The 25,757-nt window shown below is 38.5% G+C and overlaps 1 long non-coding RNA gene across 11 annotated transcripts in view; it reads right to left on the bottom strand.

Annotated features, from left to right (window-relative positions):
* The window catches only part of LOC137863596 (uncharacterized), a 202,939-nt gene that overhangs the window by 47,756 nt on the left and 129,426 nt on the right, over nt 1–25,757 (bottom strand). For 10 of the 11 annotated variants that reach the window (XR_011100988.1, XR_011100986.1, XR_011100982.1 and 7 more), the window contains 2 exons: nt 8,639–8,781; nt 3,110–3,236 (listed from right to left, as the gene is read on the bottom strand). This is a non-coding gene — a long non-coding RNA (uncharacterized lncRNA). The remainder of the gene's footprint in view (nt 1–3,109; nt 3,237–8,638; nt 8,782–25,757) is intronic. The other variant, XR_011100992.1, reaches the window with a different exon arrangement.

Genomic DNA, 25,757 nt, shown 5'->3' with positions numbered 1-25,757 from the left:
TTTTGAAAGCCCTTTGAAAATGTTGTGTATCATATCATGAGCATCGTACTGAGACAGAACTAAAGAGGAGACTTTTTTTCCTCAGTGAAACTCCAGGATTTATATTTTTCAGCATTCTTGTGCCAGAACTGTCTTATGTGAGTACTTTCAAGTAAAATAAATCTTTAACATGTGTGATATACTGCCATGCAAAGCTAACTAAGTGTCTAACTTCTTTTGTGGATCTTGTCAAAATCCCTTGTGCATATATGCACGTGTGTTTGCCCCTACACTACAAAAGCACTGGAAGTCTCTCTTCCAGTTGAAGTTGTGCCTCTTCATCTCCTCATATCCAAAGAGAAATGATGTTCCCAAAGGCTTCCACTAGGAAAAGACTGCAAGAACAATTTTTGCATAAGTTTTACTGTGCCGAGATGACAATAGCTTGTATTTTTTCTACATCAGAAAATCTTTTCATGTATCCTTTACTCCCCCCAACCCATTATAAAACTTATGTTCCTCAGTGTAATGCAAAATAAATCATGGGAGAAGACAGTAGCTTTAACCAGAATTTTCAGGGGGAAAAAAGAAAAAAACAAAAAAACCATGTTTTTTATTTTCTTGCACTTTCCTGGGTGACTTGTCATGTCAAATAGTGTCAGTCACATCTGATTAGGTGACTTTATGACTCCAAGACATAAAGCTACATGACTGATGCACCTCAATCCAATGTGCTGCAAGATGACTCCCCCTCTGGGAAACTTAAAACAATGCACTTTTCAAAAAGCTTAACCCTTAAAGCTCAGAGTCAAATTCCACTAGCATGCTTCCATTACAGTGATATGATAGATGGTGACCGTTGACATAAAGGTGTAAAGAAGTGTTGCTTTTCAGAAAGTGAGCTGATTCAGTATAATGTCTGAAGAATAAGTTGGTGAGTTTTTGGCTTGGTATTACTGTCTCAGACAGTGGCTCTATACCCTTATAAAAATTGCTTTAAGGAACATATTTGATTTCTAATAAATTCTAAATATTTTGCTCAAGATTTACATGGAATAAACAGGACAGGTAATTTCTTTGTTTCAGTTATCCAACCTTTTAGTTTGTAAAATCATATATACTTACAGGTCATACATTACATCTCTAAGTCAAAGAATTATTAGCAATGGATTTATGCATCTGCAAATAATGAGGCACTATAATTGAAACAAAAGCAGCCAGTTCACAGAGTAACAATTTACAGGTCATCATGGTTTTATCATAGTATGTTTTATGCCTAAATATGAGAAGTTTTAATAAAATGTTAATTGGTTAATGAAAAATCTCAGGGGAGAGATACATTAATTGCCACCTATGGTTATTTCCCCCTTTTATTTAAACTCATTGATAAGACTGGGATGCTCTGGGATATATACCCTGAGGAGTAGCATTTTCATGATATTTTGAAAGTAATTTACTATTTATTTTAAGCAAGAGAAGAGACACACAAAGCAATAAACACACATGGTATTATTCATCACGGATTTGTGCTTTTTTAACAAAAGCTAGTCCAGATATCTACTCAGATATAACCTAACAACATGGAAATAATTGTGCTACATCAAAATAATACAGGTGTTTTACCTGTAGAAAGTAACACATTTCAGCATTAGCTATTACCATACCATAAAGTAATATTATTTTCTTGCAATACATGATGATTAGATCTCAAAAAATCACCCTGTTTATCTGCACAATCCTCATTTTAGCTCTTTTACCTATTTAAAAATAATCCACCAGGAAAAAAAAATGGAACAGGTTGTAATGACATTATTTTGAGAATTTTATGGAAAAAGTAAACCCTGTGGTGTCCAAGGAAGAAATACTGCAGCAGCAATGAAGGACCTGCACTTTGCCTTAGGTGCCATGGACAGCACCCATCTCCCTCTCTGGATCTTTCCATAAACTCTGGGATGCTGAACCTAATAGCCTTCTACCCAGGAGAGTCAAACACCACAACACCTACTTAAGATGGACTAAACATGGAAAACGTTGGCCCAAAGCTAACCAGCATCAGTTGATCTGCAATTTATACTGCTGGACTGATTCAAAAAGAAAAGTCTGTGTGTCAGCAACTGATGTAAAGTCTTCGTATGTCTGTGATGGCTTATGGGTGACATCCTGATTAACAAATCATACCAATAAAAAACTAAAATTACATAAATTAAATCGATTAATAGGTTCCTAAATGTAATTATAAATAGCAATCTTGTCTGACAGCTTTTTCAAGTGCAGTCCCTAAGGGTCTGTTCTGTGCTACTTAACATTTCTATCAATGACTTGGGAATAATATAAAAACATTACTGAGAAAGAATGCAGACTGGGGGAACATTCAATTAAAAAAAAAAAAAAAGAGTAAACCATTAATGCAAAGTGAGCTGGACGCCTCTGTAAATTATGCACGAAGAGCAAATATATGTTTTAGTAGCACAAAATATAAAATATGAAAATTATAAAAATATAAAAATATAAAATCTGAAAATTATAAAAATATAAAATCTGAAAAATAAGTATTCAGGCCAGAGTAACATGATGAAGAATCTATGCTGGAGAGCACTGACTTTGAAAAAAATCTGTGGGCTGTGGATGAAAATTATTCTCCTGCACAATGAGTTATCTAAGGGGGCCAGTATAATCTTGGGTTATATAAGCAGCAGAATCTCAACGCTCTTTTACCTTTTTACCTGGTATTGGTACTACCAGGTACTTCCTGAAATCTGTCCACAGCTCTGGCATTTACAATTCACTAATGATGTAGAATCCAAGAGCCCAGACAAGTAAACGAATGAGTAAAGTGCAGGAAAACGTGTTTTGTGGTGAAAGACTCCAAGAGCTCATTCCAAAAAAGATCATCTGACTTGATCATAGCCACTACACAGAACAGAAAGAGGAATTTCATAGCTGATGCTGCTTTGTTTTGGATAAAAGATACAGTAGTAGTTGGATTTTGAAATTTGATAAATTGATATTAACTACAAAGTTCAGATTTCACACCATCGTTGAGCTCATAGAAGAACAGTGCATTTTTTTTCTTTACTGTGCACAGATGGCTCTGTGAAGACAATATTTTAGTTGAAGCACAAGTACTGACCTTGCAGCAATGATTCATGAAGGCAATCCCACCACTTAGGTTATTCAGGAAGTTAAATTAGATGATCATGACCATATCGCTGCTGACCTTTAAATCTATGATAGTAGCTGAAGATTAGACCCCAAGTCTAGAAGAAAAAAAAAAATAATGCTCACATTAAAGATAGTTAGCCATTAGAAACTACTCTAAGGACCATCTGTAGTGTTCATATTATTAACCATGTTTGTCCTTTACAGCCATGAGTTGGCTAAAAAATCCTAAGAGAAACATGGGCAGAAAATTTTCACCCTTACACAAGCTGCACAAAAGGATCAAGAACAATTGTTCCCAGTGGGAAGGGGAAAACTGGAACAAGGGAATCTTATGAACCTTGCACTATTGATTAGTGGCACTCAGCTAGGACAGTAGTAAATACTGATGGACCATTGCCTATCACTGCTAGTCAAGGTTTCCGTGTGCACTGGTGTAGAAGGGATACGAAGCATATGACACTTCACTGGACAGAGGACAAGACTTAGATTTGCTGAAAATGAGTTGCATTCAGTTATTTAAATTGAGTCCAAATTTTTACAGCAGCAGAACATATTTGGTTCTGCAAGGAAGACAGGACTGAAAAACAGACACCAGTATATTTTATTTGCATTTATTCTGATATTTTAACATGAGAGGTGACTGCGAGCTAGCCCAGCATTATGCCATCTGTATCTGTAAGACCAGCTATAGCCTTTTTATATTTGTGAGGAGGAGCTGACTGATTCAATTGCTTATTATTCCACTATATCACTTCCTTTTTTTGCTTGCACTCTTAATCTAGTAATAGCAAGACTGAGATTCTAGAAGCAGGCAGACTCCTACGCCATTACAGCCTGAGTGCAAAAAGACACTGCATGATGAATTCCCACCTGCATCAAACACTCTTATCTTCTTCCCATTTCTTGTGCCCTCTCCCACTCACCTGGAACTGAACACTTCCCCTTTGCTTTATCTTATCTTGAAAACAAGGAAATACCGCAAGGTACATGTCAATATGACCTCTGTGAACTAGGAAAAAGCTGTCTAATGTAATGCCTTGTGGCTCCATTAAACCAATTAAAGATGCATCTTGAATTCTAGCAGTGTTGGGAAAAGAAAATAAGCTTTAGGCTGTGAGTTTAAAAAATGTAAAGAGACTAAAGACTTGCTCTTCTGCTCAGAGATTCTTCATAAAATGCATTTACATAGGAGATTTCTAAAAATTACTTCTACATGCTGCGTTTTCATTTATTGAATATTTACACCTTGTTTAAATGTCACAGATTAAACCGAAAGTCTTAGTGTTCTAGGCAAGCTGACTGGGGAAATAAGAAGTAACCTTGAACAAAATGATTAGAAATTTTCTTTCCATAGTTTAGGATTTAGTAAAAGAATAAACAGGACGAAACAATTGCATTTACAGGATTGCCTTTGCCTTATTAATGTACAAATTACATACATCAGGGAAGACTGAGGAGTGAGTTTTGCCACTATCTTTCCTCCTATGTTTCCATATTAAACTATACTTTTTGACCAGAGACAGTTAGGGTATGTTAAATACTCTTTAGGTCAGAGAAGATTGCTATACTTTTGATTAATGACTGGTCATCCCACATTGACCATACTGCAGTGTACATAGCAGAGTAAATCCAATGTGGAGAAGCAAAGGCAGGATGCTGGTTGGCTTTAGGAAATCTGAAATGCTTGTGGAGTCTCTGGACTGTGCAGGAAGAAAAAAATTATAATAATGAAAGAGCAGTCTTGAATATCCTGCTTTTCTGCAGCTGGTATTTACCTTTGAGTGGAATCAGCACCAGAGTAATACTGTCTGAAGCTAGGGATGGACAAGTCTAAGGAGCACTAATTATCGAGATGAAGTGAATTGGAGTTTGGCATGACTAACTTAGATCCTTATTTGCCAGGAATGACTCATGTTTCCTTATGCTGTGGAAGCAAAAATGTTTCATTTAATGATAACATTTGAGTAAGCAAAGTCAAACAGACCTTAAAAACTTCTTGGTATCTCTGAAGAACTGAGGAAGCCCATGTTCCTGCATCAGTCTTGCCCTGCTAACATCCAGACTGAATGACTTCTTGATCTGAAGACAGATAATATTAGATATATGCCAACTACATTAATAGGAATTAATTGGACGAATTAACACGGAGACCTTTTCTACACATGACTGTTGCAATAGTATACAGAATTCTGGTTGAGGATGTAATCTACAGAAACAGATGAACACTGGTATGATCTTTAGCATAGGCACCAATTTAAAGACCACCTTATTGGGTTTCCTATAGAGTAACAGATGTAAGGAATGCTTGCAGTGCCATCTTTGGTTTCTGACTATGCCACTGTAATGATACTGGGATTTAGGAAAACAGTGTAATTGCTGGGTGCAGGGAGTGCGTTAGTGTCGGAGAAAGCCTTTACAGGAAATTACCTTTGATTATCTTCAACAAGTGGCCTTTGGTTTCAGCCTGTCTCATACAGGAACGTGATTACAAGACTGTTAAAATGTATAATGTAACAGAGGTGTTTACAGTTTACCTGAAAATGTATTGTTTTATTTCTAAATTTCCACCCCGCTGTTGAGGTCAAGAAGCCGCTTCCCTGTGGGCCTGTCTAACTGCAGAGAGGATCTGTAGCCACTTCCGAACTGCATCAGCAGATACCCAATCTTGGATGAAAAGAACTGGTGAACTTTTGATAAATGCTTTCCTGAGATGAAGTCTGAAGACCTGCCCTGAGGTGTGTCAACAAGATGCTTCTGCAGATATCCCACGGAAACACAGATACTGCTCCATGTGATGACATTAAACTAGAATTACATTTCATCAGCTTCATTGTCAGTCCAAGGTAAAAGTGAAACATTCACTAGGCAGAATCCAAAGGGACAGCATCAGCAAATTTCCCTCCTCATCCAGTCTGTGCGACAGAACTCTCTTCTGAGAGTGGAAGATAGTTGTTTCTACAGCCAAAGTGCTGTAATTGGTAGTAAGGGAAATAAGAAATTTGTCCATCAAAGATAAGTCAGGTGGGGTGGAGCTCATCTACTAGTAAGTGAACTCAAATCAACCTATTACACAGGCCACAGACTATGATTGTTGCTTTTGGTCCAGAGCATCACCTCCAAATGGTGCCACATTAAAAAGGAAGAGCCAGTCTTACATATACCCAGCTATCTGCACCCAGCTTCCCTATTCACATCTGCAAAGCTTTAACAGCAGCTTCCATAGGCTCCATCTACCATCATAGCTCACCTACATCCCAATGGTTAGCAAGAGCTGTCCCTGTGCACTCCTGGCCCGGCCGATTTGCATCTCAGCCTTAATGCTATTTACTCACAGTCCTGCTGTGACTGTTATCAGACACGCATGGTTTTGTGGTCAGCTACTGTGTATTGCTCTCTTCAGCCCTTCAGGTTTGACAAGGATGGATGTGAAAAGAAGTGAAAAAGTAAGAAAATGCAGTGTACTAACAACAACAAGAACAAAAACTCTGGTAGCTTTTTGGCATTTGCACCTAACTCAGACATTTTCTCCGAACAATAAGAAGTCAATAAATCACAATAAGCCAGTTGGAAGTGAAGTGTTTAACTAACTAAACCACTGAGCCTTATCTGTTAACAGATAAGTGGGAACCAGATTAGGGAGATCACTAACTTTAAAGACAGGTAGCATGGATAGGAGGAGCAAAAATGATCTCATTTTCTGTTTCTCTGGGTTACAATAGCAGCAAGGACATAGAAACAATGCATTTGAGAGAAACTTTTCACTAAAATAAAAAGTTATGCTTTCACCAACACTTTCAAAGATTATCTAGTTTGCACCAGTTGATACAAAAAATGATATCAAAGATGACAGCCAGTGCAAAACAGTCAGCAACAGATACCCTGCATCATACGATTTTTTTGTATTCTTTCACTGTTTGAAATTAAAATTTAAGTATTTTTTCCCACTACAGAGATATTTATCACTATTTCTGTCCACTAAAACAAAAAAATATGGATTGCCTTGTATAATACTGTATACTACCAAGGGTCATTGGCCTAGGAAAATATCCAAATGTTTCTATAAAACCAGTGGAAACAAAGCCTTATGATGGCTGTTCTATACTGCAATTGTTCATATATCCCAAAAATCTTTTGAAATGGGAGAATATGAATCAGCATATATTTTAATAGGAAATTTTAGGGGAACATGAACCTCATTTAGCTGCTCTGCAGAATGAGTAATTTAAACAACATTTACTCTGAATAAAAATGCAGGTATTACTTCCTGCTTCTCCTTCACACCACACATGCACAAAAGGAAATGTGTTGAGAAAATTACTTTAATATTGATATTCTTCTTGTAATAGAGTCCTTGTTACCGAGGCAGGACTCAGAGCACAGCAGCGCATTATAGGGGCTGAAAGGTGAAGGCAAATTGATGTTTAACTTTGCGTTATGCTTTGTAAACTCGGAGAATGGAAATGTGAACCAAGATCAGGAAATGCTATTACTGGTCATAGAGAAGGGTGCTGGCGTGCTGAACCTCCTGCGTGTGAACAGTCACGAGCAAGCAATGCTGCAGGAGCTGCAGCAATCCAGGGCCAGCCACAGGGGGAGCATGAGAAATGCAGTTCTTTGACCAGCTTCTCATTTGCTGTGGGCAGAGGGGAAAGGAGATGACACTCTTCTGGGGTGAAGCAGTGAAGTAGGACACCCCTAAAAGCAGATTATTTGCACTGATCAAAATGAAAGGCAGGAGAGCAGTGAAGGGTTTGCCCAGCTAGGGGAAGAAAAGGGAAAGTTACTAGTGATTCTTCTGTAATTATCGTTTGAGGGTGTTGTAACTCATCTCCACACTTTTTATGCATCTGGGATTCTGTTAATTCAGGCAAAGAACTTCACATTTGATAGACTCCATGCCAGTGGCACAAAGCTTGCCTAACCCAAGTGAGCCTGTAGGACAGTCCTGCAGAAGCAGCAGCGGGGCTAGGGATTTGATCCTGCATTCTGCCCTGCTCACTGAATGCATCCCTGTTATTCCATCCTCCCTTCTGCTATGAGCAGAAGCTTGAAAAAACCTTTGTGGAGACATAAAATGGGATCTCTAGCACAACCTGGGGCTTTGCACTCAGCTGAGTAACAGGAGAAGCTTAAACAACTTGCCTGAGGTTGTACAGCCAGAGAATGGCTCAAAACAAAACTTGTGTGGAGGAAGATTCTCGATCTAAATAGTGCCAGTGGGAAGGAACAATACCATTGCCCTCAGTGACTCCTACAAAACATCACTGCTGTCATGAATTCTCAGAATGAGATTAGTACCTATGTTCTATATGCACAGCATCTTTAGCTGAACAGCTCGAACTGTTGTGGACCCAGGATACCTTCACTGCTTAGCAGGAATGGAACTAGACTGAAAGAAAAATAGTCCTTCTACAGAAATCATGAGAATGAACTCAGGAGAGCTTTACAACTATTTACCCACACAATACTTTATGAACATTCAATGGACTCTACTTACAGTGCATGCAGCAATATAGAGTAATGGCTTAATGCTCCTGGCAAAACAGCCTCTTTCATGTTCCTCCCATGTTTTGCACACTTTCTGCAATCAGGCCCCAATTCTCCTTGTTGACTCCAGCACACTCTGACTTCCATGGACTTCTGCAGAACCAAAGAGAAACAAACCTTGAGGATCAGAGCTTTACATTGTGAATTTCTGTGTTGGCCTTCTGTTGTTCCTAAAATGCCTCTAGTGCTCAACAGTGTCCAGAAATGACAGTTTCCCTAGGAAAGGTGAACCACCAGAGGTAACAAGAGAAGGGAAGTTCGAGAGCTCAGCTAGGCTTTATTTTAATCTGTTCAGTGATTTCTCATCACATCCCACAATGCCCAGACATATTAGAGAACACTGCTATCTGCATGAAGATACTTAAAGGACTTTATCTACAATTATGAAACAAAGAAAAAATGAAGCAAAATCAAACTCCATTAATTTTGAATTTTCATAATAGTATATTTATAGAATTTGGCTTAAGGCAGAGTATTGTTGTCTTTGTGTCCAAAAAGGTTTAGGGATGACTACTTGATAGCACACCTTCTAAAGCAGTGTTTTGGTGTCTGCTGATGAAGGCTGTTTTTGTCATCATAGCCCTGTAAATATGCACATGTAATACATCTAAAACATATCCAAAATACCATGTTTAGAGATACTGTATTTACTCGATCCACCATCTCACACAGAAATCAGTTCCTTGTAATCAGTCCTTTGTCTGTAATGCAATTATTTATTTCAGTGTTTCTTACACAGAAACAATCTTGCCTCTACTGCAAGTCACACACACCCTCTACCTAACAGCACCAGGCTCACTCACTAGTCCAGTTTCTCAGGACTCTAACAACTTAGCTGTTCAAAGACAGCCCAATAATTTATACATGGTTTTCAGTTATTTAGATCTAGATCTCCTCTTGTGTCTGTAGATAGAGCATCCTTGTCTATATTTGGGTGCATTCCCTCATTATAATCTCTTCTGGAGTGGTTGTTGGTTTGAATTTAAGGAAAAAGAGGGAAACATGAAAGCTGGAAAATGTTGCTGGGAAGATTATTGACTGATAAATTGCATGATACATGTGTCTGCAGAATGAGAATCCAGTATAGCTGCAAGCCGTAACACTCTATAGGTCACACATTTTTTAGTGTAAATAGTCTTAAAAGTGCTCAGTATAACTACACCAATGCTTCTGTTGATTATAAATTCACTGTCATTTTTTTCACCAGGGTAGGAAGATATCTAAAACAGCATCTTTTTGGTCAAGACTTCATCTTGTCCCACTACCACTTGCTACCTGCAATTAATTTGTAATTAATTCAAATAAACCTTTTAGGAATATTTTCACGTATAACTATAAGAAGAAATTAGTAACTTTCCTGTTATTTCATGACTTAGTTCAAGAGGGTCCTTTCTGACTCATCCTAGACAAAGCTCCCACTGAAATCACTAGAAAAGGAATTCAAGATAGGGCATTTTGAGTTTTCCGTTGTTCCGAAAAAATCCATGAAGTAAATACAATGTGGAGTTCCAGTAAGTGATAAAGTTCCTACTTGGTTGATGTCATTCAGCCTTTCTCTTCTTGTTGCTTAGTCAGGATTCTCTAACCACAGCTTTTCAGTGTCTCACCTAACATTTTCATTGATGTGGTTATTCATAAGGATGCTATTCATAATAACCAGCTAAAACCAGATGTCAGGAAAACACAGGAACAGAATTACTATGTTTTCAGAAGCCTCTGATTTTCTATGGGAAACCTGCAAACTCTAAGGGGGCACTTATTAGGTGAGGTTAATTTTTATCGAGTATTGAGAGTGAAATCTGCCTTAATTGTTCTGAAATAATTAAGACAATAGTTGTCTACATCTATATGCTTCATGTTAAAGTATGAATAAATGAAATAGCTTTTGAAAGCATTGAATTCCCTGAACATTAGAAAATGTGAAATGTTATTCATCTTTCCAGATCCAGACATAGAAACTCAATTTTAAGTCATTATTTTGTCATACCTTGCAATACAGCTTACATATTTGGGAATCAAACCAAACTTTTGAGAGAGGCTTTTGACCACTAATGTCTATATACAGTAACAAAATACGAAGTTGTTTATTTTACAACTCGCTCTTGCAAGACCTATATACTGTATGCTAAGGTGCATTGACTACACCTGCTGGTAAGGGCTGAGGGACCTGGTTTTTGACTGGCAAAATCAAGAAAGCAGCTAGTGAAGCCAAATGTCTTCATGTTTGTAACTGTCATCCAAATTATACAGATCAGGACAGCAAACAAATCTGTGAGGAACCTGGATGTGCAATTAGACCTACATGGATAAAAAATATTTTCTTTTGGACATGGAACATCATTTCAAGTGGAACTTCACAACATGCTGTGATTCACATTGTGAATATGGTCTTGTATTGACCCAGCTCAGAAGATCCTAAGCCATAAATAAGATTTCTGAGAACTAAAATAATAGTCATTAATTCTGATCACAGCCACATAACAGCATCCTATTAACTTGGCCAAGAATAAGACATCAACATCTCCCTGAAATACTAATCACCACACCTGGAATGTGTGCTCATCTCTGCTTAAAATCTATTCATTATTTAAAACAATTATATTTCAATTAATCAACTGGCTTTGTTGATGTTGAGCATTGTTTCACTTTCCTATTTTCATCACTTCTGAAAGGTATGAAGAAAACCTCCTGCCTGAGAGGGTAAAATAAACCCTAACTGGCATTGAGAAGTGAATTCCACTTCTGTCAGAAGAAACAGAGCCTGTGATATCAGGGATATCACACAAGTGTATCCTCTAGATCAATTTGGCCCACAAAAAGGGAACGTATAACTTCAAAAATTGTTTTATCTTTAAAAAATCTACTAATTTAGTGAAAACATTGTTAATATTTACAAACCTAGTTTGCCTGCATTCACATTTTACTTGCAATGAATCACTAAAAGGATTAGGAGGACAGTCGATCAGCTAAGAGGAAGACCAAAGTTTATGCAGACTATTTTTAGATTTGCAAGCCCTGTCACGAGGATGCTGCTGGCTCTCGGAACAGCCAGAAAGCGCTGCACTTTTGCAAATAAGCTATGGTCCAGATATATTTTAAGGATGACTATTTCTCTCCAGCTTTGTAGAGAAAATCAATATCTTGTTTTCAGATGTGTAAATGTAGTCGTCTCTCTAAAGTGCCCCGGTCAGTTTACCACACGTTCAGCAGCTGCTTCTTTCCAGGCTATCCCACGATTCCCAGCCTATGAGGATTGACAAGGCAATGATAAACTAATGTGCCCCCTCAGCTCTGTGCACGGCCCATTGTTCCGGCAGCTGAGACCCTCTGCTTCTATTTGCTTTCTCCCACATACATTATTCAACAGCCCAGGAAAAGGCCAAGAACCTCTTTCATTCAGGAATTTTGTATTAAAATAATCAATTTCAAACTGAAGCGGGGAAAGGAGGCTTGCTACAGGCAAGGCCTATTAATAAGCCACCAGTCTCTGCCATTTGCATTGGAATCATGCTATCATGAGATAATATATTATTATATTTCTTATCCATAAAAAGAAGAAACCTAAGAATGCCTTCCTTTCTTTTTTGGCGTAAACATTAATTAAAGCAACACCTTCCTGATGTTATATTTTGGCACACCATTTCCAACATAAACACCTCATTTGTGAGGGTCTATGTAATAGGCTACCTAGGCTACAGTTTGATTTCGAAAGTCGTAGGAAAGGAAGGAGATGTATAGTTTCACAGAGGACAGACAAGCCGGATATTAAAAATAACTTAAAACACTTTCTGTGAATGTTTTTACAGATGATTAAAATCCAAATTCATTATTCTATGCAAAAGGTTTGCTGGCATTACAACATACTATGTCATGCCAAAGAGATGTTCAACACTGTTAATTCATAAACTATAAGACTTTCAAGTGCAGTATTTCTCCTTACAGCCCTGCCAGGAAAGAACACAGGAATAAAGGCAGGACAAGCCGTTACCATTGTACTTCACGACCTATGGCACATTTAGGGAATATAAGATCACCACCTTCAAAAAAAGCGGTAAGTGTCACTTCCACAGCCAAAGAGCAGCAATCACACACACACACACAAAACAAAACAGAACTACAGAGGCATTGCTTTTTACATTATTAATTGAGTCTATTGATCAGAAGCAGTTCTGTCCACTTCCCAGTTAAACCTCCCTATGGCACTCTTAAGATTTCATTCAGTGCAACTTTTTTCTCAGTTTTCTAGAGACGTACACATTTATGGCTGCAGCATTTTACTTTGTCCATGCTTGACATCTTGCATGGACATTAACATTAAAAATAATAATAATAATTAAAAAAACAAAAAAACAAAAACAACAACAACAAAAAAAAACACAGATACCACCAGCAAGAAAGCATGCAGAAAGCAAGCCCAGTGTCAGTGGAAGTTAACAGCAGTTATTGTACGGCTTTCAAATAATGTTGACCAGTGCCCACTTCTGTATTTGTGTTTTCTCCTCGTCTACTTGAGGTACCACGATAGCTCCTTGCTACGACTGTTCCATCCGCTGTTTGATTTTTCTGCTAACCAAGAATGGTCAGTATTGTTTAAAAGTGATTTTAACCTGATAACACTGGTGAGATAAATATTGCATCTACTTAACCAGCAGCAGCCTTGTGAGCACCAGGGTGTGCGCAACTAACTAAAGGTGGTTGTGGACAAGCTCTGCTCAACTTCATTAAGGGGAACAACAGGCTAGTTCCAGCCCAGTATCTTGGCTGTGAAGTGAAACAAAGTATAAGTACACGCAAAAAGTTAGATGCTGCTGTCAAAAGTCTGAACTTGCATCTCAGTGGGGACGTAGCAAAATAAAGGAATTTACCCAATTCTGATAGCAGTCAGAGGAATTTTTGTTTGTTCTGACACTGGCACCAAACATACTCATTTGGAGATTCTGACAGGAAAATCCAAGAAACGTTTGATGGCGGAAGCACACAATCTGAAGTCAAAAAGGTTAAATGTACTGGGATTTGTGCTCATGAGTCACTTCCACAGCTCAAAATGCTCACTCAGTAAGTGAATAAAACATTCCAGAAAGTGCCGTGTACAGCATGAGGCATCCAGCTTCAATAAGCAGATATTTTTTGCCAGTGGATGACCAGTGCCACGTAACTATTCAAACTTTTGTTTTGCACTCCAGAGAGTTTAATTTCAGAACTCTGCAAGGGATGGGAGCGAGACTCATCTCCAGACGAGGCAGTAGATCATATCATTGTGTCCAGGTTTCCCATGGTCTGAACATACCAAAACCTCATATTTTCACTGTGCAAAACAAACCAATCCCTTCTGCTTAGCATTCATAGTTTTGAGGATTGGAAATCATTCCTATGACAGAGGTCGGCTGCTATCTGCTCACTCTGAGCCAAGTCAGAGCAAAATAAAGGACACCTCAGTCCCTTCCCCTGACAAGCCATGGCTTCGACAGGAAGGAAATTTGGAAGCATGAGCAAAAGACTGACGGGAGACTGAGCAAGTCTGAATGATCAAGGGGTCAGGATCTTTTGCCCACTCTGATTCCTAAATTTTGGCCTCTCTCTTTTGTGATGCTTGTGTGCAACTACCTTTATCTGTTTAGAAAAGAAAAAGTGTACAGCTGGAGTCTGCACCTGTGCCAGCGAGACCAATGTCAGGTCTAGTAACACAGACGTAGTCTAGAACACTTTTACAGTACAAATTCAACTGTATCACCTAGAACATGCTCAGTTTCTCAAAGCCTGCCTTTAAAAGATGGCTAATATTCAATTTTAGCATGGATGTTCTCTGTCAGTACACGTTTAAGAGTTACACATATTTAATTTTTACTCTACAAGTGCATCAAATGCCATACTTCACAAAGTTGTATTTCTGAACATAGTTACCCAACAGCATTAAATCTCTGAAATTAATACAGGTTATATAAAACATAGAAGCAAATCCAGAGTGTTTCTAACCTAAACAAATTACATTTCCACACCAAAGGTTGTCTACAAACCTGTAAGTAGTTTCTAACAACAGCTGCTGCACAATTATTCCATAAAGAATTTACTATCTACAAAGCCTCCAAATCAAACCAACGAGGCTAATAATATAACTGGGGGTAGGAAAATTTGTAAGAAATCAGACTCTTGTTTTCTCAAATGACTTAGGACTTAAAAGGATGAGGTATATTGTAACTTGTGCCAAGATCTTGTAGCCACTGTAAAACAAACTCTACTCTTTAATTTTCACTTAATGGAATGATTCAAAACCCATATTGATATAAAAATAATAATATAGTTCAAGATTCCATATAGGCATACTATACAGTTATTTTTCACAGATATTTTTTCCTTTTTTTTTTAAGTGTCTCTAAAGAACTAAAGAACTAAATACTTTAGTAACTGTGGGCAGCTTCCATTACTCATTATTAGATCTTTGATGTAATTCTTCTCTAGTATTCAGCATGTGAATTTACTCTGCAATTTGCACTCAATGCTTGCAGTAAGCCAACATGTACAAAGACAAAATGCTGTCAACATTTATCTGCTGCTTTACACATGCCTGGAGCAGAGCAAAAGGAAAGGGGCAAGCATTTATATTCCTGAACTCAAAGCAAGCTACATTCACTTGAGACAGTGCAGAATAAAAGACAGAGTAGAAGAGATGAGAAAGTAAACAGGAAGTGAAACACTAAGAAAAGGATAAGAGGCCAAAAAAAATCCAAAAACAATTCAAAAGAGAAAGAAGCAGATAACGGAATGGATGGTTAAAGAGAGAAAGAAAGCAAAATCTTAAACATAAGCTCAGACATGTAACACAATGAGTTCACCCAGGAAGATGGCAAATTCCCCACCACTACTACTGGGAGCCCGGTGGTAGTAAAAGGCAGGTCTGAGCACTGCCAACCTGGATGACAGCAAACACCAGCCCAAACAGCACCCAAGGGCAGTAATTCACACCAAGCCCGGGGCGAGCCTCAGCTCCATCTGAACATAGGAGCAGGGAGTAAGAAAGGAACAACTCTCTGCCAAGCGGACATGCACGAACTTATACAGAAAAGGAAATTTAATTCTCAAACTTTCTGAAAATTCACCAAATTGCATGAAAAATGACCATGTATCTCTGCAGTATAATGAAAAATATGCTGGTACAGTTAGAAGGGAGAACATCGCAGAATAGGCAATTTGAAGAACAATCCATATGGGTCTTGTGTCGCTCGGGCTAGTTCAAAGCACAGTTTTTCCTTGGAAATTGGTACATCTATATCAAAACCTTAATGGGAATGTATAGATTCCTTGTGTGTGTGTGTGATGTTTTTGTTTTGTTTTCTGGAAAATTATCGAAACAGGTTATTTCTATAAGTTGCAAGCAAAAGCATATTTTTATAAGATGTCACTATATTCCAAATTCCAAGATTTTGACCTTTTGTCCTACATGGTAACAAAGATTTTGAAGATTTTGGATTTGCAGAATTCTTCCAGTGGTAGAAGATGTAGTTTTATTCCTATTCTGTTTCTTCCTTCCTTTCTTAACAGACTTTTTTAAAAAACAAGGAAGTAAGAAATTGTATGAACTGCACTTGCAGATGAGTTGAATCGCTAATTACATCTCACAGACCAATTCCATAAGGTGCCAAATCCTGCGAAAGTCACCCGGCAGTGCTGGGGCTGGACGGTGCCCAGCACTTTGTTAGGAAGATCCTTGCCAGTGCTGAAATGAGCTGCATTGTAATATTACATGCTTGCTGCTAGAACTGATCCAGAGAAGGGCTAAGTGTCCTCAGCTCTGATTACCTCTCATTGGGAATTGAGAGCACTTGGCAAGATCCAGCCTTAAAGCTGTCTGGCACATTATCCTATTTCATAGAGTGATTTATTTTAAGTGAAAGCATATGGATAGCAAGTGTCAATGGTGCAATAGTGCTAATGTTAGGTGATGCACCCATCATACACGAGAAGAAACGTGGTCGCTCCAAGCAGAAGGTAGCAGTGCATATGCTTCTGTCAATAAGATCCCACACACATTCCCGATGAGCACATTTATGAGCTTCTATTATCATCAGGGGGAGGGGGATGGGGGACGTCCATGTCTCTACGTGTTTTCTGTGCTAATCTGAGAGCTGGACCAAATCCCAGTACTTGGGTCACTTGTACACAGAGTTCTCATTGTGAATCAGGGGTAAAATGGCAGCCTCTCAGTTGTGCTTTGAAACTATGCATTTTTTAAAACTTGTGTATGCATAAGCCTCTTATTTAATGAATGACTCCCTTTGTATTTACATGTTCCACCATCCACAGAACAAATAGGGTTTAGTCGTTTGAGAATGAAAACTTCTAGTCCTCAAGGGAGAGAAGGGAAAGAGAAAAAATACTTGCAGCTACTTTATGGAAGTGGTAAAAAAAATCAATTAGCCTCTTAGTTTTATTTAGATCTTACCTGGTCTTCAAGGCACTATGTTGACAAAAATGTGCTCTTTCCTAAGTTGCATTTCTGATTTACTCCACAGAAAAAGAAGTTCTGATGTAAATGTAACTGAAACATATTGGTTTTGATGCAGCTGAATTCAGATCAAAAGTGGTCATAAAAGTTATTTTTTGCTACTCTTTATCATTATCCCAAATTAAAAGTATCTTCCAGACCTGACGGTTTCTTAATCTTATTAATTTATTATTTTTTTCTTCCCTTTAAATTCAGCTGGTCAATGAAATATGTGAAATAATAAATAAATTAAAAATATATGGCAGAAATCATTTCAAAGGATTTAGCGGCCAAGATAGGAATGTACTGAAAGCAGCATTTTAAGTTGTCTTGGTTTCCAAAAGGAAATAGTTATAAATTAGTTCTAGGGCACTCTGACTCATTTATAAGAGTGGTTCAAGAAACTCTTCAATATTAATTAGTAGCCTGTGAATTCAGCCTATGCAATTATGATGAGACAGTTCTTTGGGTATGAAAGAGCTAACTTATCATATTTTTGAATTCACCATCTATAAGCTTGAATATTTTTGTATTTCCATATTTCTCAAGTAGCACTTAATTTAATCTTATCCCCATTTCTTTCAATAAACCATTGTTGCATCTCTTAAGCAGCACAGCTTCCTCCTCTAACTCATCTCCCCGTGAAATTGGTTTAATGAAGCAGAAAGGTATGAAGCATTAACAACACTGGAATTCATGTGGTAGCACTTCATTTTTCAGAGGCACTCACATTTCCTACCTAATTTATAAAATCAGCACACAAATGATTTTTATCACAGCCATTACATCAGTATAAATTACTGCCTTTTCTATAACACGGCAGTTAGTCAAACTGTTGAAATGATATCTATTAGTCATAGAGAGGAGGAGGGAAAAAGAAAAACCTGTAGGAAAGATTTAGTGTAAAATAAGGACTGATAGCAGCCTTATTGAAACACTAATATTAATTTACCAAATGAGCCCAAAGTGCATATATTTTGCAAGGGAAAATTAAAAACACACAAAGTAAAGCAAATGGGTCAATTTGTAAGGAACCAAAAAAGAAAGTCAGCAAACAAACTATTCTGCATCAGAGGCAGTCAGAAATGTAATTAGGAAGATCCTCACATCCAAGAAGGCAGGAGATGCCTCACTCCCAGTCAGAGCCCCATATCCATCCCAAGCTCCCCTGTTCACCTCATTGCTCTAGCACTGGTGTTCTGCTTTTGCGCACTGCAGCTTCTCCAAAGTCATGGTTATCCTCCTGTCTTCTTCCACATGCACGGCTACCTGCTTGTATCCTGACTGTTCCTTTCCATCCTAGTGGAAAGCAGCCCCTACCACCCATGTCGCCACACAGCAAAAAATATAATGATGCTTGCTGGGAAAATTATGCAGTGTCCCTTGCTTTTCCCAGTGAGTATAAATTACTTTTCCAGGACCTAAATCCTGACTTGCAAGGTTTAGCTTGTAAAAAAATACCTGCTCATTCTGCAGATGCATCACATACTTGAAAATACTTTGGTCTTGTACTCCTCTGTAAACAACACCTGTCTCTGCTAGCAGATCTGTTGCTGGTCTTACAAGTTTGTCCTGGGCCTCCTTTCCTGTTTGCTATTCTTCAAGCATGACTCCTTCCAGGATTGTTCTGTAAATTCACTGTTACCTTCTTTGTCAGATCTCTCCTTCAAATCTGCCTATGTGAAACAGCCATCTGATAGTGCGTGGACAAAAGGTCAGCAGGAAATACTCTTTCAGAATCACAAAGATGCTCCAGGACAATCTACTCTTCCTATAACTTTTATTTTCACCCTCCTTTTCCCAATTATTTCCCCTTCATGTACTTTCTCCCTCGTATCCGACTGGAAAGGCTCAGAGGCAGGGACCACGCCTTCTGATTTGTCCTCTCACAGCAGCACACATAATAGGACACAAGACATCATGGACACTGCTTGATGCCATTGTCATTAGGGACACTAAGTACTGAAATCATTTAAAAAAGGAAAAAAAAAAAAAAAAAAAAGGCTGATTAGGTCGTCAGTGCAACCACATAAAACCTACAAAGTGTACACAGTTCAAGCTGTCTTTCCTCTGTGTTTTGCCTTATATTTTGATCTCCTTCTGCTTACAGTTTTCATTAATTAGCCTCTCGCTCTGTATACCATTAGGGACTTTTTGCCTGCCTTTCTCTGATTGTAGCAGATGTAAAACTGGTGTATAAGTGTCTACTGATGGCACCTTGTGGCTAAACCAGAGAAATGCTTGGGAGTATGAATGAGAACGAGGAAGCCAGGAAAATATCAAGAAAATGAAACAGGCTGAGGACCATATCCCCGCCAATAGTGACAGCTGAAAAAAAAAATAAAAATAAAAAAATAAAAAGAAAGAAAGAAAAAAAGCGGTGCAACGCTGTGAAGTTTTGCAAATACCTCCTTGGCAAGGCAGTGCAAAACCCCTGCCTGCCTGCTGCTCCCCCATCCTCCCCAGTCCCTGCAGAGTGCTGGAGCAGTGGGCGCAGAGACCAGCAGTGCAAGGAGGGGATTTTGCCTTAAACCTCATCCCAGCAGGAGGCAGGAAAAGGGGGAAGGGGCCTGAGGCTTTCACTTGACTAAGTGAACTGGCAAATCCATCTAATCCAATGTGCGAGGGGGAGGAAGGAAGGACCCAGGCTTTCCCTGCTATCCAGAGCTCCGTGAGTGTTAAAGCCAGTTTTGCTGGGTGCCTTTAGACTCTGCAGAAGACAACGTCAGCTCTAAACCCAGTAATCTCTTTCTGATCTGCACTGTTCAGCAAAAGCACTGACCTCCAAAGCAGCCCTTTCTGCAGCTATTTTAAGAGGCACTGCAGTACCTGCTGCCATGGGTGGGTCATAACTGCTCTGAAAAGCTGATGGGTATTGGAGAGAGCCAGAACACCTGCTGATCTCTGTTTCTGGAGGCACGCAGCAATGCATTCAGTCCTCACATCTCTCGCTTCTCCCCTACAATCCCAGGTGCTGACGGGAGGTCCTGAGGGGGCCCAGATCTGCCAGTCAGCCAGGATCCAGGAGGCAGTGACCAATGATGAAAAGTCACTGGGTCCTTGCTGACTAGTTCAGGCACAAGCCCTGCTCAGGACGAACATCAGCAAGGCATGACCAAAGCCAAGTGTATGCCAACACTGGCTCTCTCAGTATTCATGCAATAATTTCTCTCCCCCACAGAAGTAGCTGACAGGATTCCCACAATGCAAGGAGTAACAATGGTGGGATTAAGGGACAGAAAAGGACACGTACCCTACAGACAAAGGATCTTTGGCATCAAGCAATATTACCTGAGATATGTCCTAGGTAAAGAGCAGCAAACCAAGAGAGCATGCTAAATTACAGGCAGATGGGATAACAAAGCCAACTGAGGGTCTCCCATGAAATGCTGTGGCCACAAGAAGCAAGCTCTGATGGTGTCCCAACCAGTAAGCAATAGCAAAGCTGGTTTAAATCAAGACTGCCTCTCATTTACAGTGTTTTCTGGAATTTGGTTATGTCTGGTCAATTCTTCCTAAACAACCCAGCTAGTTTCCCTTCATGTCTCTCTAGGTCCCACTCTGTTCCGTGTTATCTTTAATACTTCATTAGCATACTCCCCAGTCCTTTTAAGACCTGACTCAAAGTTTCTACTCCCAACAGTATTTGGTATAATTAAGCAACATATTTGTCATTTGGGAACAGAAACAAAAGTACTGTGGTTTGTTCAAGATCACCCAACAGATCAGATCTCCTGAATTTCAGAGACAGGCACATGTAAACACGGGACCCAAATGCAAGTCCTTATTCTAGAGGAAAACCTCCATGATGCAAAATCAGGGAAGTTCATTTCATTCATGAAGGCATGGAAATAAACCATGAGAAAGCTGGATATTTGAATCCAAAAAAAAAAAAAGTAAAAAAAAAAAAACGGTGAAAATTATTTTTGCTAGCTAGACTTACAGATTCTCAGCAGACTTGATCAAGTTTCATGCAGGAAGGATGTCAAGCGAACATCTCTATATGCCTTATATAAATGCAGGGCAGAAGAACGTACCTTGACTGTCCATCCAGGGGTTGGTGCACTCCATATTAAAAGACAAATGAGGCTCTCAAAAACCAGAAAGCTTTAGGAGCAGCAATACAAGGTAAACAAAAAAAACATTTTTGTGCCAGACCTCTACTGCAGCTATATCAATTCTCTTTTTCATGGCCTATTGCAGTACTATAAACAATGAATCTCAATAGCTTTAATACATATGGATTTTGCCTACAACTGTACAACTGTGTCTTGTCAGGCAAATTTGGGGCTTTCCAATCCAGTAGAGACAGAAGTCTCTTTTACTGATTCAAAAAAACAAAAGGCCGTAATGAATAAACAACACCCTGTGTTACTAAAAGCACAATGATATACTTAAGAGAGGGGGAAATCAGTAGTACCTGGCATAACTTTTTTTTTTTTTTTTTTTTAAGAAACACCTTTTTCTCCTCTACTATAAAAATACCTTTTGCCATAAAATGACTCTTTTACTTTTGGTGTTACATTTTGCTGTATCTCTACTTAATACTAAAACAGAATTTAACACCAGCAGATAAAGAATAAAAGTCTCACATCAAGGAGAATTTTTGCGTGGAAAAAGGAGCAAAGTGAAAGATTCAATGAAGCCCACGAAAGACTTTACTATTCCATATTACCTGGAAGATGTTCAGATACCACTGTGATAAGCAGCCTTACAAAAACTTGGGAAAGGTTGATGACTGAAATTGGAATCTTTTTCTTTTTTTTTTTTTTTTTCCTCCAAAGTAGATGTTTTACTGCTATTTTGAAATAGTAAAGCTAAAGGCTCGTCTTTACCTTTTTGTGTAAATAACTTCCTTTGCCTGGGGTGTTCATCATCGGTTTGACCTTAAAATGCATGGCAGCGTTCTTAGCAATATTCAATCAATGGCAGGATTAAAGGTGAAATCAGTTACACAGAGGAAGCCTACTGCTGTTACACCAGTGTGGTGGCTCTAATCTCCCTCTGAGAGACTAAAGATCATAACTGATTTACTTCTCTTCCCTGGGGAACAATTTTCTGTAGCCTGAAGCAATCAGGAAACAGACTGAATTGGCTTTAATACCCATCTGCCCTAGGGGGGAGAGACTGTGAAAAGCTACTAGGTTGTTTCTTCTTCATACTTGTAATTAAATAAACTATGACAAATTTGACAGGCAGAATTTCTAGCAGTACCAGTTGTCTTAAAACTTCCTACTCAGTGTGTAATTGATATACAGCAGCTATTCCCAAGCAGAATTGGGGAATACTGTAGCATTAAAATCAGTGATCTTCTCTCCATACTATGATTTAACCTATTGGCAACTTACCTCTAATTTTCACACCTGCCAAGAGACAAAAATAACTTTCAAGATTGTAAGATATGTAGAAAGCAAGGTAAATGTCACTTGCTTTTCTTTTTTCTTTTTTTTTTTTTTTTTTTTCCCTTGACTGGGATCTTTCTATGATTTCAAAAATGCATGGCATGTGAATAAGATGGTATTGATGCAATGGAGAAACAAATCTTAAATGTGGTACCTAAAGGGGTTGTATATCAGAGAAGGACAACCTAGGAAGTATTTTCATGTAGATTAACAACAAACTACATACTACTAACTGGTTAATCAATAAACTTCTGTTATTACTACTGTTCAAAACAGCATCAGAGACAAGGAAGATGAAAAGGCTTTCTATAACAAATTTTCTGCAGTTCAACTCATTTCCCAGAGTTGCTATAATAGAAAAATGATATTTTATAAATAGAGCCCAGGTTTTTATTTTATAGTTTCTAGAAAGCATAGGAAAGATATCAGAGTTGCAGCAATTACAGTCATTTCAAACATGCTTCTGTCTGCCTTTCTTATCCAAATACCCCAGCATGACACATTTTTAAATACTCCATGGGGAAGACAAGTGGGTTCATGATTTTTAAGTTTACTATGTTTGAGTCAGAGACATCCTTTTTTACATGACCTTAGGTGAGACACCTTATGGTCACAGACAATTCTGAATTTTTCTGAATTGTTTAACTAATTTTAGGCTTATTCACATATAACCAGAGAAAATATAAATAAATAAATAAATAAATAAATAAAATAAAAAGAAATGTGTTAGCTTCTTTGCCCAGATCTGTTGCCAAATGATACTGAGGCCTGACATCCTGGCATTCAGAAGAGAAAGACCTGCTACTACACCTGCTAAGTGTTTCCAAAGCACAGTACCACCCGCCACTTCAGCAATGGCATTGTTTACCCCTGATTTACACACAGAAACACAGACGTGGAAATACAATGGCTGCTTTGCCAAAACATGCACTCATGTTCCTGCCCAGCTTGAGGTAACTCACTGATACCTTTTCAGTAAGTGTCTACACATCTTGCTATAACGCCTTTGAAGAATAACTCACATAATCTGAGTCAGGCTTCCAAAATCAGCGCCACTGAAGAGTTTGTATATGAAAACAGTTTAATCCTCTCTCTGGCCCACACTGCCTGCTGGTAATCAGCTACCTGGAGTGGATTTATAGGCTCTGGTTTTAAACAGTCATCTATAACAACAAAGTTATGCACAGCTACTCCAAGTTCAGATAGGGATCTCCCTATCTGAAGATCTATGGGCTGCTACTCCTAAAACCATTTTCCAAGAAATATAAGTCAATGTGCAAGTATAGACCCTGAACAACAACTACATGAAAAATGGAAATTCTGTGCTATAACATGCACCAACATGGTAGCACAGGACAGATTCAGCAAGTACCATGTACTTCTCCAGTGCCTGAAATACCATGGACACATTTTTTGAGGCACCAGTCCTGAACTTGTAATTAATTCTCAGAGTCATCACGTTCATTTCTTCCTAACAAAGAAAATAAACAAGAAGTTTAAATAAAACAAACAGCAAACATGAATTGGATTAGAAGCTGCTCACCTAGAGATTTGTACTTTGTCAAATTGTTAGCAGAGAACTGGCAGATATACTTATTTGTTGAACTCTGCTTAGTTTTTGTGCTACTCTACAAAAACAAATTGTTTTAAAACATGCCAACTGTTTAAAATAGCTATTATATATATATAAATATTTGTTGTTGTTGTTGAAGAAACACATACATGTATAGCCACAAACCCTTAAGACAGGTGAGTCATTTTCCTAAGCTAAATATTTACCTGTGTGTGATTAATAGTGATACAAGGGTCCAACAGTGACTGCTAAAACCCTACTTCATGCTGAGATTGCTGATAGAGAAAATTATGCTGCAAAGAAAATCTGTTGTCAGATTTTTTACTAAGATTTGAATAATTCAAATATATTCAAAGGGCTATAGCTAGCTATAAAAAACTTAGTGTTAACATGTAAAAAAACAGCCATTTTAAAAAAAAAAAATCCCATTTCCCCTATTTCTCTTCTGCACCTGCTTTTTATTGCAATAGCCACAGGCTGTAATAAGACAGCAGTGTGGCTTCAAGCCTTGATACAAAGGAAGCTCTGTCTGAGCCAGTTACTCATCCACATGACATGATAGCTCCCATTTCCTCCTCAGTCTTGCTTTCCCAGAGCAGTGACAGAAGCCACATTGCAGAACTGTCAAGATCCTAAAACCTGATTGTTAAACACCAATTACCTTGATTAGGTTTCCTAAAAAAAAAAAAAAAAAAATAGAGGGGGGGGGGGGGGGGAGATGTGAACCAAAGATTTACCTGCTATGCTCTAACTTGGTAAACTGGAGCTCAAGCCTATCTTCCCTGCTCACAGATCCCACAAAGATCTGCTCAGAAAATGTGGCTATTTCACTTCAGCTAGGAAAAATGCAGCCAGGATCAATCATTCAGATAAACTTTCTGATTATTTTTAAAAAGCCATTTGAAAGTCATTTTCCTCTTCAATGAAGAATTATCTATAAAAATGGGCATAAAGGTATCTGAAGTTATTCAAAATTTCCCAAGGGAAACAATAACACAAGTTCTGGGCAGGAAAGTTAAAATTAGACTGACTCTCATACAAACAGGAAGCATCCAAGTGTATGGGTCTCTGAAATTTGTAGAAACGGGGGATGCTCAGTATTTAGAAAACCTGAACCTAACTCTTTATCCTTCACCTGAAAGGATTTGCAACCAATTCCTCTGAGACCAGCTTCACTACAACCTGCACACAGAAATTGGTCATCAGTCCCCAGATCTGTCTATTTGGTGGCTAACACCAGAGCTGATGGCAAGAAGTTAATGGAACAAGGCCAGTCTGCACAACTCCTAACCCACCACGTAATGGGCAATGCCACAATGGTGCACAGTCCCTCTTGCCTCCCCGAGTATAATCACAGAACCACCTAGGTTGGAAAACACCTTCAAGGTTATCAAGTGCATAAACAGAGAAGGAAATTGTGTGGGGCATAACTTAGCATCGCAGATGGACAGATAATGGTCTCACTGCTTCAGGACTGAGTCCTGCCATGTGCCTGACCTGTCACCTTCCTCCTTGGTAACTGGGGCAAGAGGTAAGAAAGGCCATCAATGTTCGTCAGCTCCACAAGCAGAGCAATGGCACACAAGGCAGACATTATGGAGGAAATCATTTTCAG

Source organism: Anas acuta, chromosome 13 (assembly GCF_963932015.1).
Source record: "Anas acuta chromosome 13, bAnaAcu1.1, whole genome shotgun sequence".
Lineage (NCBI taxonomy): Eukaryota > Metazoa > Chordata > Aves > Anseriformes > Anatidae > Anas > Anas acuta.
This window is presented reverse-complemented; position numbering and strand designations above follow the sequence as displayed.